The sequence below is a fragment of the Oncorhynchus keta genome, chromosome 19, assembly GCF_023373465.1.
Source record: "Oncorhynchus keta strain PuntledgeMale-10-30-2019 chromosome 19, Oket_V2, whole genome shotgun sequence".
Taxonomy (NCBI): Eukaryota; Metazoa; Chordata; class Actinopteri; order Salmoniformes; family Salmonidae; genus Oncorhynchus; species Oncorhynchus keta.
Genome location: NC_068439.1, coordinates 53,400,251 through 53,415,495, shown reverse-complemented (window position 1 = coordinate 53,415,495; position 15,245 = coordinate 53,400,251). Strand labels below are relative to the sequence as shown.

Here is a 15,245-nt window from a genome sequence, read left to right as displayed (position 1 = left end):
TAAGAAATGTAGTGAATAAAAAAAAGTAAAGGTTGTCAAAAATATAAATAGTCAAGTAAAACACAGATATCCCAAACACTACTTAAGTAGTACTTTAGAGTATTTTTACTTACGTACTTTACACCACTGATGATCCTTTATAAAACTGAAGTAGCCCTAACCTACAAAATAGACCAGTGCGAAAGCGCACAGCCTCCTTTCGCTAGGCTGATAGAGTGAATACAGTTGACATGTATTTTTTGTTGCTCTAAATCTAAATCTAAACTCATTTGACATGTTAGTAAAGACAAGAGGATCACTTGATGAAAGAACAGCTGTGCAGCCTGAGGCAAGACACGGAGAGCAAGCTTTTTTAGCTACTTTCTCAAATCATCCACAGCCTGTCGTTGTGTCATGCAGCCCATATATGTTGTGATTTCTAAGGTTTGTGTCATTCACAGCTAAAGTTGCCAATTACTCTAAATCGAGCATGTTTCAAACGATCACTATTGTGTTCAACATAGCCACTTCATATGCACACTCGCACTGTAATGAGGAAAATATAATTTTGATTTTTTTCAGCTAAGTTCAATTGTATCCTTCTTACTATAAAATCATACAATATGCCAACACACTGACTCAACTCCAGCCACTTTAATAATGGGAATTGATGGGAAATGATGTAAAATATATCACTTTAAACACTTTAAACAATGCTACCTAATATAATGTTTACATACCCTACATTATTCATCTCATCTCATCTTCATCTTCATCTCTATGTATATACTGTACTCTATATCATCGACTGCATCTTTATGTAATACATGGATCACTAGCCACTTTAACTATGCCACTTTGTTTACATACTCATCTCATATGTATATACTGCACTCAATACCATCTACTGTATCTTGCCTATGCCGCTCTGTACCATCACTCATTCATATATCTTTATGTACATATTCTTTATCCCCTTACACTTGTGTCTATAAGGTAGTAGTTTTGGAATTGTTCGATAGATTACTTGTTGGTTATTACTGCATTGTCGGAACTAGAAGCACAAGCATTTCGCTACACTCTCATTAACATCTGCTAACCACGTGTATGTGACAAATAACATTTGATTTGATTTGATATAAAATAATGTTACGGACTTATAAGCATATGTTGTCAGCTAAATGAATGGGCCTACAGCCTATGGCATGGAGCATAGCCAGATAACATACAGTAGACCAACTCATATTCTGTTCTTCTGAAATACATTCTCTTCATATCGTAATGTTTCTTTAGATCTTACGGAAATAAATAGTAGATTTATTGTGATGGTGTAAAGGAAATTGACTGATTGATTTATTTCAAAGGCGCGCATCAACGGCTTGTATGCATGGAGGCCTGGTGATGCTAAACCTGTTTATGTTAATTAATGGTAAATTACCATAAGGCCGGCAGCATGACAATAACCGGCTGACAACATTTCATGACCGCCACAGCCCTATACAGTGCATGGCTGATGTCAAAGTGTATTATGGGGACATGAGCTTCCCAGAATGTATGATTATGTAATTGGGGCGGCAGCGTAGCCTAGTGGTTAGAGCGTTGGACTAGTAACCGGAAGGTTGCGAGTTCAAACCCCTGAGCTGACAAGGTACAAATCTGTCGTTCTGCCCCTGAACAGGCAGTTAACCCACTGTTCCCAAGCCGTCATTGAAAATAAGAATATGTTCTTGCCTGGTTAAATAAAGGTAAAAAAAAAAAATTGGATATAAGAATGGACATATTGGAACCATCATGCATCATGATATCATTTTAGGCCCAGTAGACAAGTTCACCATCCAAAACAGTTGTGCAATCCACAAGCCCATCGATATCTAGCGGATGCTATCATTGCAGTAGGCAGTACAGTAAGCAGTAAGCATTAATGTTAAGTAAGTGGTTTGTGGACCTAAAGAGTACTAAAGAGTGAGTGATAGGTTTAGTTTAGCATTGTTGTTGTTGTTGTTGTTGTCACTGCTGTGTGGTGAATCATGGGGTGTCTGACCCTCTGACGGATGACGCTGCCTCGTGCTAACACCAAAGCTCGCTAATAGCGTCTGGTGTAAGATGTGCGCCAGTCACAGCGCTCATGAGAGAAACCCATCTATAAGGGACAGGAGAGGCGGTAGAGTGTTGTGACCTTGAGCAAAGGAACTAGCTCATCCCAAAGTCAGATACGTAGTCATACTATATGGATGAGGATCATGAATTTGTCAGTTATGGTCTCGTCAGTCTAGCTCACCTTCTTGTTGTAGCTCACTGTGTACACATGTAGCAGACTGACACCCGGAGGCTTGCTCTAGGGCAAAACAGTCAACGCTGAGATCCTCTCACTGAGGAAGCAACTCACAGAACCTTACTTTTGTAATCGAGGGATGATTTTGATTCCATGAAGTTCTGAGGTGGATTTGATGTTTAAACTGTGTTTACCTTCTCTCTCTCTTTCCTACAGGACGGTCTTATGATGGTCAGAATGAGCTCAGGAATAAGGCTTTTGCTGAGGTGAAAATTATGGAAGCCTGACCCAAGGAGAACCTTCCACCTGATTATCCATAGCCTGGTCGCTGTGAGTCTTACATCCTATATCCATCTCTCACTGGGACACACACACATGAACACATGCACTAATGCACACACACACACACACACACACACACACACACACACACACACACACACACACACACACACACACACACACACACACACACACACACACACACACACACACACACACACACACACCTCTATACAATCCTCTATCCCTTTAGAATAGCTCACACCTCCTCAGGCGGTCTGATTGTGGCCACTGGGAGAATGATCACATACAGCAGATATAAATAGCATCCGATGAGAGGAGGCAGAATCCACACCTCTGTGTGTCCGCCAAGAGGAATCGCCTTTTAAATTCAGCCTCTTAGTGCTGTTTAGCGCCTGGAGATGGCTTTCCAGGAAGTTATGTTTAATCCGGTTGGCGGAGAGAAAATCACCATTGATTGCCTTTTATTTAAGATTAATTTTTCAGTGTTGGGCCTCTGAAGGTCTACATGTGAAAGAGTAGAATATGGTCTTAGGACTCTTAGGATGGTGTAAAACTGTCCACAAAATGTCAGCACTAGAATTTCTTCTCCTCTGTGATATGTGGGGGATGAATGTTTCAAACCTATTTGTATCTAGGAAATACTGGCTCTGGAGCAGTTGTGTAAAACTACTTGAAAGTACTACTTAAGTCGTTTTTTTGGGTGTATCTGTACTTCACTGACTATTTATATTTTGACAACTTTTACTTTTACTTCATTACATTCCTAAAGAAAATGATCTACTTTTACTCCATACATTTTGACATCCAAAAGTACTCGCTACATTTTGAATGCTGGACAGGAAAATGGTGTAATTTACAAACTTATCAAGAGAACATCCCTGGCTATCCCTAGAGCCTCTGATCTGGCGGACTCACTAAACACATGATTTATTTGTAAATTATGATGTCTGACTGTGCCCCTGGCTATCCGTAAATAAATTAAAAACAAGAAAATGGTGCCTTCAGGTTTGCTTCAAATAAGGAATTTGAAATGATTTCTACTTTTACTTTTATATTTTACTATTATATATCATTTTATATTTTAGCAATTACTTTCACCTTTGATACTTAAGTATATTTAAAACCAAATACTTCAAAAATATTGATAAACCTCTTTGTCATGCTAGCTGTAACTTTAAGGACACTGTATGTCACTCAATCTCAACTCTGGAGCTCACAGCCAGTTCCACTGCGTTTTTCCATTGTTCTCCTCTAATCAGGGACTGATTTCGACCTGAAACATCATGTGGTTGCAAATGAATTGTCTGATAGAACAGAAAACCAGCAGGCCCCGGACCTCAAAGGGCAGTGTTCTCCAAATGGCATCCTGCGCAGGGTTTACTTTGGCCCCCATGTAAAAAGAAATGGTATGTTCATTGTTGGACATAAAAGACTTTCAAAACACCAGGAAATCAGCTCCAATTGATTTTCATTTTGGAAATCTTTTCCCAATTATTTCCACTCATAATAGAGAGACATGATCATATACAAATGTAAGCAAGGTTAGAAATGATTGTGTTTCAGTCAAAAACTATATCTGTGTGTCACGAAGATGGTGCCTCTTCCTGTTCGGGCGGCGCTCGGCGGTCGTCGTCGCCGGCCTACTAGCTGCCATCGATTCCCTTTCCTTTTGTTTCTGTTAGTTGGGTCTAGTTTGGTTACACCTGTTTTGAGTTTAGTTTTGTTTGTAGGCTATTTAAGGGCCCTAGGCCCGCTGGGTATTGTGCGGGCTTGTTCTCTGTTTATTGGTGTTGGTTGATTAGTGTGATCTCTATTTTTCCGGACAGTTTTAGTCCTGTTTATTTGGACGGGTTGTTTCATGTGGCCTTGTGTTTTGCATGTCTGTTTTTCCTCTGTCATTGGAATAAAAGTTCCACGTACGGAATTACCTGCTCTCTGCGCTTGACTCCTCCACCCACCATTCATAGAAGTCGTAACACTGTGGTCAATTTGCAGTCCATTTTTTGTCTACAAATGATTTGTAATTATGTGTGAGTTCATAAATTCACTCTGGAGTGCCAGAGTTTACTCTGGGTCGTTAGTAAATTCAGAGCTTTGTCAGATTGTCCGTTTGTAAATTCGGAACATTTCACACTTGGAGCGTTCAGAGTGCACACTGGACGCTCGGGCCAAGGAGTAGAGTTGATCCAATCGTTCTGACCTCACAACGGCAGTCAAGCACCCAAGCTAACTGGGTAAAGTTGGCTCTAGCTTGCGCGCTACTTCCAGACACAAAAGAGATAACACCTCACTTTAACCATTTTACTCGCCTTTATTTGGCTCTTGTCATGTTATCCAGAGTGTTGGTGACTGTAACTGTGCTGCTGGCAACAATTGGGGGAAAAAAATCATATTTGCAGACGTTTACTGACACCAGTCATATTCAACGAGTGTCGCACATTCGTAAATTCATCAGTTATTCTGTGTTCTGGCACACTCAGACGAAAGTTCTCTGAAATCGGAGTAGATAGTCAGAGTGAATTTGTGTTCTGGCCCCCCCGACCATACGCTCCAGAAAAAAATGGCCCGCGGTTGAATCTAGTTGATGATTCCTGTCGTAGGGTAAGAGTTAAATACCCCTCTGCTGTATAAAAATTCTGAATATGCCTTGTTTTTCTCATTAGTGTTCTGATGGAGGCCGGGGAATAAATTACTAATGTTGAATTTATGATCTGGAGAGAGTTCATTTCTACGCTGGCTCTTTGGGGAACTAGAACAACCATACAGTCAAGCCACATCAAAAACAGCTTGCCACCTCGTAAACAGAGGTCCAATATTTCCCGAATACAACATTTGTTATTCTAACTATGCTCATTAGGTTAATAAACAGTAGTCATTGATTAAGGGAACTGGTGATAGCTTGTGAAACCCACACACTCCTGATCAGCGTATTTAAAGGCTGGTCATTAGATAGCATATTTCACCATACCAAAGTGTTCCCTGTAGATATTACTATTATTATTAGCAATGATCTCTCTAAATCAATCCATGTTGTAGCAAAGCGTTCTGAAGCAAAGCTTCTGGTGATTTTTAAGAATGAGATACAGTACAGCCAAGATAGTCTGACTCACTTGGCAGCCATTTCTCGTTCGCCAGCTGACTAATTACCGGCCCTGTGTTTGGAGCAGAGTTCTCTCCATTTATCTCCATCTCTCTCTATGGAATAGGTAGAAGTCATTCAGATCTCATCATTTGAAAGTCAAAGGATTTGGCTCTGGATGAGGTGAGAAATACCTGGCAGATGTTCATTTCACAGAACTAAAATCTGGTGTAATTTGGTCAGATGCTCGATTTACGCAGTCTGGCCATGAGAGATTAGGGACAGATCCAAATGTACGTGTCATTAAAAAAAATGCACTCCCCCCCCCCAACGTTACAAATATTGTCACATTACCCTCCCCTTGTACTTTAAAATAAATTGAACACCCTCCCCCTCATAAAATTAACTCAAACTAATGTCTACGACCACAAATAACAATAAATGTAGCTACCCTCTGTTTATATATGTGGATATCGACTTTGCCACTTCAGCATGCTTTTCTGGCACAGTCGATGCCACACAATGTTACAGGCCAGAAGGTTGTGGGTTTGCCGACCACCACAGACTAGCTCACTCTCCCTGCCTGTTTCATTACAATATGATCAGAGTCAGCTGCAGACAATGTTTAGCTAGGGGAAAATCAGATTTTCAACATTTTGATGCCATATTTATAATTATATAAAATATATGCAACGAATTTCTGTGCCAATGTTTCTGTACCAATGCACCACGCAACCAATAAACAAAGCATACCGATTTCGAGTACTTCAATATCATGGTTTGTGTTTTTAACACCACAATAAATTGACTTTGTCAGTCTTGACAAACAGAAAATACATCGGCTTACCCAGTATCGAAGGCTTGGCTTGACAATATCCAAATGTTATTAAACTTTTTAGTGTTTTGTAATAGATGTCTCTTTCCATTTATCAATTGGCCGCTGCACAGCTCAGATTGATTGATTGATATATTTTATTTGTCCGTTAATTAAAAACAATACATACACAAATATTTTTTATAGTGACCAGGATTGCACAATAAAGTCGGGGACTTATTATCATTGTGGTCCCTATGTTTTACATACAAATATACGCAATTACATAGATACAGACACATTACATAGATACTGACACAGAAATAACCTCCAGATGAATATGAGGGGGAGTTTTAGTACAATTCTTAGAAGCTTGCTTGGCTGGAAGCTTATTATTTAGATGTTTGGGGCTGCTGGTGAACCATGATGTGCCGGCATAATCAAAGTAACACTGGACTTGCGCACTTGCCAGAGTCTTTAGGGTATCTCTAGCTAGGTATAGACTTTTTTTAGGGGGGGAGTTACTTTCTTAAAACAATAATTGTCCACATTACATTTCATCTGTCAGAGATTTTTAATTCAAATATTTTGTATAAAGATAAGCATTATATTGTTAGATTATAGGAGTAACTCTGGTAGGCCTGAAACATTCTTCCGCACCTCAAGTTGAACAGTCGGAGTCAGTTGGAGCGCCTTGGCGCACTGCCTTTGTATCGTAGGCCTGCAGTAACTAAAGCTTAATAATAGCCACACCATACCAAACATTTCTATGTTTTTGTAGGGTAATGTCAAAAGTAAGTCAAGACATAGTTTATAGTGAAAATAGAAGCAGAAGAGCAAATATAAAGCAGGGGAAAAAACGCACTACCCTCCCCTGTGCCATCCCAAAAACCACATAACCCTCCCCGAAGCAAAAAAAAAGAAGAAGTTTGACAACCCTCCCTGAGTTTGGACCACCCTTCTTCCCCAGTAAATGTTGATCTGTCCCTTAAGCAGATGTGGCTGCTAAGAGGCTGAGAGATCAAGTTCTCTTCCTGTGTGTAAGATTCTGCTTTGCACTTTGTTTATCTTGCACGATGGCCCATCACAGAAGCAAAAATAGCTGTGCAAATGTGATGATCTGTCAATCTTATGGAACATTAGCCACTTAATGGGAAAGCAGAATCCTCATTTCAATATAGGCTAAAGAAAAAAGCGACCATTAGCTTGTGTCGTTAGTCGAAAACTAACTGTGTTCAAAGAATGTTCTGCATATTTATACAGATGGAATTCAAATACTGATAGATGAGTGTGTGTTGATGAGTTTGAGCAGTCAAGGGTTTTAAGGGGTGAATGAATCGAAATCCTCTTATACCTTCGGCTCTTTGTTGCAGTGTATGGCACATCCAAGTGCTAGATGAATAGAGATAGATCATTATGAAAATAGGTTAGGCCTGAAATTGATTTGAAGGCTCTATTTATGTTCGAAAGCAAACATTTATTCCCTGAAGTCTTGCAAAAATGCAGAAAGCAATCGGTCTTGCACATACCTCCCTATGCAGTTAACATGTTTATGACTCACGTGTCTTTTGAACTGAACATTTTTGCAAGAACAGGAAGCTACACAATAAAACAACATGTAATGTCTCTATCCCATAAAGCCTCATAATCCAGTGCTATCCGATTTATTATAACTTCATCAAGCTCTCAATTTACATAAATGCGGCTCAATCCTTCACCCTAATATCACAGAGCTAATGAGTTTGGCAGGTGCGCTAGGTTGTAATTATATGAAGTAGGTTATTAAACACTTTCTTATCACAATTATTCTCTGTCAGATTGAATTATCTTCAATGTAGTTGAGAGGTCTACACTGCTACAATGGGCTTCACACTATTTATCCATGTTTCTGTCAAGCAAACCCATTCAGCTGTCTGTCTGGGAGGTGTCTGTGTTTTCTGTCTGTTCAAACTAGTGGAACGCAATTACTTGTGTTGTGGCACAGTTTAGGTAGCTCTTTGATTCTATTGTTTTGTCCCTCTTCACTGTATTCAGTAAGACAACTATTTCCTAGCATCATCATACTCAGTGTGCATGAGTCATCTTTATTATGTCCCACTTGGGCACTATTTAGATGGCAGACTTGGTAACATGCCACCCTTTTCCACCTATCTTGATTAGAGACTCAGGCTCCAGTTGCAGGAGCAGGAGCAGACTACATTGGTATGGATGTGCATTTCATCTATATTCAGTTTGAGCTCCCACACTGTGAGTGAGTGCACCTCATTGTTTTTTTTTCTTTCATTTTTTATTTATCAGACAGGATTTGCAGACACTGACAGGCTGGGGTCTGCCTGAGGAACCATTCTTACGGTGTGTTAAAGCGTTGTCGCAAAGCTCTCAGAAATCCGCCCAGATACTGGGATCCCCTCCCCTGCATCTCGTAGGCTGTTCTATGGATACGTCTAGAAACGAAATCCCCTTTGCAGGGCATTTGACGGTCATATTCAGATTCAGATTCCACTGGGTTATTAGAGGAATCAGTTTTTTTTAGCAATGCTGCTCTGAAAATCTTTATCAAATTCATCAAACACAAAGCATTACATCATAAGGACTTAAGTTGAGGCTGTCTATTGCATTGATGCCCAATAAATAGCTCTTATGCATCCACCAGGACTAGATTTGTATTATTGGAAGGGGCTAATTTGACCACTACTTGTACAGGAATTCCACATCCATTGGATTTTCAAAATTCCTCTAGCTATTTACACATGATCTGTGTTTGAGCTGATCGAAGCGTGTTTCCATGTGTGAACTGAGCAGATTGTGTGTGTTGCTGTGTGTGTGCTCTCCAGGTTGGCCATTCCCTCTGGTGTGGTGGGAAGAGACCTGCAGGCTGTGATTGACGGGCGATGCCCCGTGAGTGAACCTATGGCAGTGACACAACACAATACAGGTAAGTAGCACAGAACACAGCACAGGTGTTTGGGAATCCACTCATCTCACACACCTACAGCATACCCAATACCTAAGAGCCTTAACCTTACTGGTACAAAAACAAAGTTCTCTAGAGGAAAAACAAAGGTTGATAAATCCTTTAAAGGCCTTTGTTTTTGATGGAGAAAGTCTTGGGAAATGAAAGGTTTAGGTGGAACAAAGTGGTATGAGGCTGGACTGATGATGGTTTTGAGTGCTGGCATGGTGATTGTTGAGCAGCATAGGGCACGTAGAAGCATGCCGGTTTATGATTTCTCTCAGACCAACACCTGGGTGACCTTAAGAGTGGAAGAGAAGCTCCAGAATGCAGCCAGGGCCCTCCAGCAGCCTCCAAAAAACGTGAAATCAATCAATCCCTGTCGAGAGAGGGGATAATTAAATTCTTGCACTTTTTCTCATACAAAGTATATTTCAGCCAAAGGCCTGCTTCTATCTATGATGTAAACACAGCCTCTTGTGAGCTGCTGTCTGATGACGAGGAACAGACATATCTAGAAATAAGATTAGATTTTTTGAGTGCATTTGAAATACCCAGCATGCAACACGAATTGTCTTGATCTTATGAAGAAGTAACTCTATTGACCATTTAGCCAATTTATTGAAAGATAGCCAATGGCACAGTTTGACTGGCCTAGCCAGCTACTGTAAATGTCAATTTGTCAGTGAACTACATTTTTTAATCACGTTTTGGCATGATTATATGTCTCATTTCAAGTAACTAGCTGCATGCTTAAATAGACATTCAATCATATACTTTGCATTGAAACCCAAATAAAAGCATGTTGATAGAAAGGTGTGTGTTGGTCATGTACAGTACCAGTCATAAGTTTGGACACACCTACTCATTCAAGGGCTTTTCTTTATTTTTACTATTTATCTACATTGTAGAATAATAGTGAAGACATCACAACTAAGAAAAACACATATGGAATCATGTAGTAACCAAAAAAAGTGTTAAACAACACATATTTGATATCTGAGATTCTTCAGAGCATCAACCTTTGCCTTGATAACAGCTTTGCACACTCTTGGCATTTTCTCAACCAACTTCATAAGGAACGCTTTTCCAACAGTCTTGAAGTAGTTCCCACATATGCTGAGCACGTGTTGGTTGCTTTTCCTTCAATCTGTGGAGGAATCTGAAACCATCTCAATTAGATTGAGGTCGGTGATTGTGGAAGCCAGGTCATTTGATGCAGCACTCCATCACACTCATTCTTCGTCAAATAGCCCTTACACAACCTGGAAGTTTATTTTGGGTCATTGTCAGGTTGAAAAACAAATGATAGTCCCACTAAGTGCAAACCCGATGGGATGGCGTATCGCTGCAGAATGCTGTGGTAGCCATGCTGGTTAAGTGTGCCTTGAATTCTAAATAAATCACAGGCATTGTCACCAGCAAAGCAGCCCCACACTATCAGACCTCCTCCTCCATGCTTCACGGTGGAAACCACGCATGTGGAGATAATTTGTTCACCTACACTGCGTCTGACAAAGCCACGGCGGTTGGTACCAAAGATCTCAAATTTGGACTCATTAGACCAAAGGACAGATTTCCACCAGTCTAATGTCCATTGCTCGTGTTTCTTGGTCCAAGCAAAGTCTCTTCTTATTATTTCGTAGAGGTTTCTTTGTAGTAATTCTACCATGAAGGCCTGATTCACAAAGTCTCCTCTGAACAATTGATGTTGAGATGTGTCTGTTATTGTACTCTGTAAAGCATTTATTTGGGCTGCAATTTCTGAGGTGCAGTTAACTCTAATGAACTTATCCTCTGCAGCAGAGGTAAGTCTGGGTCTTCCTTTCCTGTGGCGGTCCTCAGGAGAGACGGTGTCATCATAGCGCTCGATGGTTTTAGCGACTGCACTTGAAGAAACTTTCAAAGTTCTTGGAATGTTCCGTATTGACTGAACTGTATGTCTTAAAGTAATGATGGACTGTAGTTTCTCTTTGCTTATTTCAGCTGTTATTTCCATAATATGGACTTGGTTTTTTACCAAATAGGGCTATCTTCTGTATACCAGCCCTACCTTGTCACAACACCAATAACATTTTAACAAGGCACACCTGTTAATTGAAATGCATTCCAGGTGACTACGTCATGAAGCCGGTTGAGAGAATGCCCAAGAGTGTCCAAGCTGTCATCAAGGCAAAGGATGCCTACTTTGAAGAATCTCAAATATGAAATATAGTTGGATTTGTTTAACACTTTTTTTTGGTGACTACATGATTTCATATGTGTTATTTCATAGTTTTGATGCCTTCACTATTATTCTACAATGTAGAAAATAGTCAAAATTAAGAAAAGCCCTTGAATGAATAGGTGTGTCCAAACTTTTGACTGATACTGTATGTTAGAATGGAGGTTTAAAAAAGAAAACAGCTATATATGTATATTAGCCAATACATGTGGCATAGCTTGCACTTGTCGCATACCTTGTAATACAATATTCTCTAAAAACAATTGTACAATGTGCTCTGCAGTAAGATTTTGAGAGTTTGATTTCTAAACCAGATGAGGTCTCAAATAGCAGCTGTCCAATACCATGGTGGGCCTGCATAATGTTGGATGCATTGGAATATAAGGTATGGAGAATAATAAAGAGCCTGCAGGATTATAGAAACGGCAGTTGGGAAATTAATGTCTGAGTTTCAAATACTAAATGTTCAGTGAATGTGAATATATTTAGTATATTAACTTTCCTACTAACCTTCTAAAAGTTGACGGTCCCAAAATCTTGCCAATCCATTCATTATTCTACTGACTGTGACTGAGTGTGAGACATGTTTTCCATAATGTACGTTTCATGCATATACATTCCAACAAAGAACACCATCACAAACTGTTTCACAGAGACAAATAGCAAGTGAGGCGTCTCAGGCAGTATTTGAAGTATCTAAATATAGTTTAACTTGTCAATCAATGTATAACAAGTGTCTAGGAGGGCACAATCTTACAGTGTTGCAGTCCATAAACGAGAACTTTACCATCTATGCCAGGAATGGGCAACTTTGATGGGGGTGGGGGCCACAAAAAAACAGAAGTCTAAATGAGGGGCTGCAGTTGCTCGCCGGCCTGCGTACCCACATCTATACCCCCCCACACACACACACACACACTGCGAGCAAAACATTTTAGTGACCCCCCTCTTGAAAGAGATATTTTATTATCTGTGCAATTCTAAACATTTTGCCATGCGGTGTATAGAAAATGTTGCTATTTTATAACTAATTTCAAGCAATTCCACAGATGTTGCTATTGGGTGGAGAGAAATGTTTGCAGTTTTGAATATAATATCTGAGTGAGACTGACTAACAAAATCAAGTGGGCCCCTCGGCCGGTAATTCGACCATGATAATAGGTTTAGATACCTGGCCGCTAAATTAACTTAGACATCTAAAAAATGTTAGCTGACATGGGCTAATTGACTGACTATTAGTGACTGACATAAAAAAAGGCGCAATACAAATTAATCTCTGATGGAGACTGTCGAACGGTCATCAATGCATGCTTCAGTATTGCCCCTTCTCTTTAGGAGAATGTGTGTACCCTGGCCCCATAGGCATATCGAAAGGATCCCACCCTGGTCACCAATGTAGCTGACCGAGAGAGACAAGTCCCTTCGAAGAATGCAGTCTAAATATTGTGTGGTCCAAAGACGAGAACTATCATCTATGGCATACGCCTGGGCTCCTGACAGGGACTTGTTAAACTAATTCCACATTGAATTTAGTCTTTGAGATGCTCAAAAAAAAACATGTGTATCTGTAGTTGGTGTTTCTTCAACTTTAAAATGCACTAGACTGCGTAAGACAAAACCAACAAAGAAAAGACAACAGGCAAATGCATGTGGTCCCAATGTCTAAATACTGATGGCAGGGCGTAGTTCAACCTGCAGCAGGATGGTTCTCCTCACAGGTGAGTGAATCAGTCCATGATTGGTTAATAGCACTGTGTTTGAGCTCTGAGAGCAGGACATGAGAGTTGAATAGCCCACGTGAGACAAAAGTGAGAGACAAGAATGAGTAACATAAATAATCACAGAAAAGGAATGTAGTTTGTGAGCTAGAAAATGATCCTGACGGACTACAACTCCAACTATCCTACTCCAACTATTAATGTAGCATTTGCCATGTTTCAGTATGAATTAAATGTATGGGTTCTGCCCCGATGACTGTATTAGATTTAGACTACATGTCATATAGATTTTTGTTGACTTAAATTATTACATGGAATAAACAACTCCTTGTCCCGGAATGACATGCTAGCTAGTGATAAAGCTATTTGCTCCGGATCTACTTGTTGCAACTAGCTAGCTCACTAGCAAGCTCGCTAAATCACTACGGTTGCTGTGTTGTGAGGCATTTTATAGCTTGCATTGATGGTATCATGTTTCCATAACTAAATAGATTGGAAAGAGCTAAAAGACTTACCTGATAGCAACTTGTCAGACGGAGATCTCTCTTGAGATTTGTCACCAGCTGTCTATATAAGGTGATTGGCAACGTGATCAGCAGAGATATTACCAAATCAAATCTTATTTGTCACATGCACCGAATACAACAGGTATAGAGACCTTACAGTGAAATGCTTAGTTACACGCCCTAATCAACATTGCAGTTATATATAAAAACTTTTACAAATACAATAATATAATAAGAAATACAAGTAACAAATAATTAAATAGCAGCAGTAAAATAACAATAGCAAGGATATATACAGGGCGTACCGGTACAGAGTCAACGTGCGGGGGCACAGCTTAGTTCAGGTAATTGAGGTAATATATAAATTATATATTAAAGTTATTAAAGTGACTATACATAGATAACAGAGAATAGCATCAGCGTGAAAAGGGGGGGGGGGCAGTGATGTATTGGGCCATACACACTACCTTCTGTAGTGCTTTGCAGTCGGAGGCCGAGCAGTTGCCATACCAGGCAGTGATGCAGCCAGTCAGGATGCTCTTGATGAACCTTTTGAGGATCTGAGGACCCATGCCAAATCTTTTCCGTCTCCTGAGGGGGAATAGGTTTTGTCGTGCCCTCTTCACGACTGTCTTGGTGTGCTTGGACCACGTTAGTTCGTTTGCGATGTGGACACCAACAAACTTGAAGCTCTCAACCTGCTCAACTACAGTCCTGTCGATTAGAATGGTGGCGTGCTCAGTCCTCCTTTTCCTGTAGTCCACAATCATCTCCTTTGTCTTGATCACTTTGAGGGAGAGTTGCTATCTTGGCACCACACGGCCAGGTCTCTGACCTTTTCCCTACAGGCTGTCTCTTGGTTGTCGGTGATCATCGGCAAACTTAATGATGGTGTTGGGGTCGTGCCTGGCCATACATGAGTGAACAGGGAGTACATGAGAGGACTGAGCACGTACCCCTGATGGGCCCACAGTGTTGAGGATCAGCGTGGCGGATGTATTATTACCTACCCGGCCCATCAGGAAGTCCAGGATCCAGTTGCAGAGGGAGGTGTTTTGTCCCAGGGTTCTTAGCTTAGTGATGACCTTTGATGGCACTATGGTGTTGAACACTGAGTTGTAGTCAATGAATAGCACTCTCACATTCATTTTGTCCAGGTGGGAAAGGGCAGTGTGGAGTGCAATAGAGATTGCATCATCTGTGGATCTATTAGGATCTATTAGGGCAGTTGGTGTGAGCCATGACCAGCATTTCAAAGCAATTAATGGCTACAAACGTGAGTGCTACCGGTCAGTAGTCATTTAGGCAGGTTAGCTTGGTGTTCTTGGGCACAAGGACTATGGTGGTCTGCTTGAAACATGTTGGTATTACAGACTCAGACAGGGAGAGGTTGA

The 15,245-nt window shown here is 40.5% G+C and overlaps 1 protein-coding gene across 1 annotated transcript in view; it reads left to right on the top strand.

Moving 5' to 3' along the window:
- Positions 1-15,245, top strand: part of LOC118398480 (leucine-rich repeat and fibronectin type-III domain-containing protein 2-like) — a 146,946-nt gene that overhangs the window by 72,525 nt on the left and 59,176 nt on the right. The window contains exons 3-4 of the mRNA XM_035793859.2: positions 2,468-2,581; positions 9,285-9,385. The gene's annotated coding sequence lies outside the window, so the exon portion shown is untranslated. The remainder of the gene's footprint in view (positions 1-2,467; positions 2,582-9,284; positions 9,386-15,245) is intronic.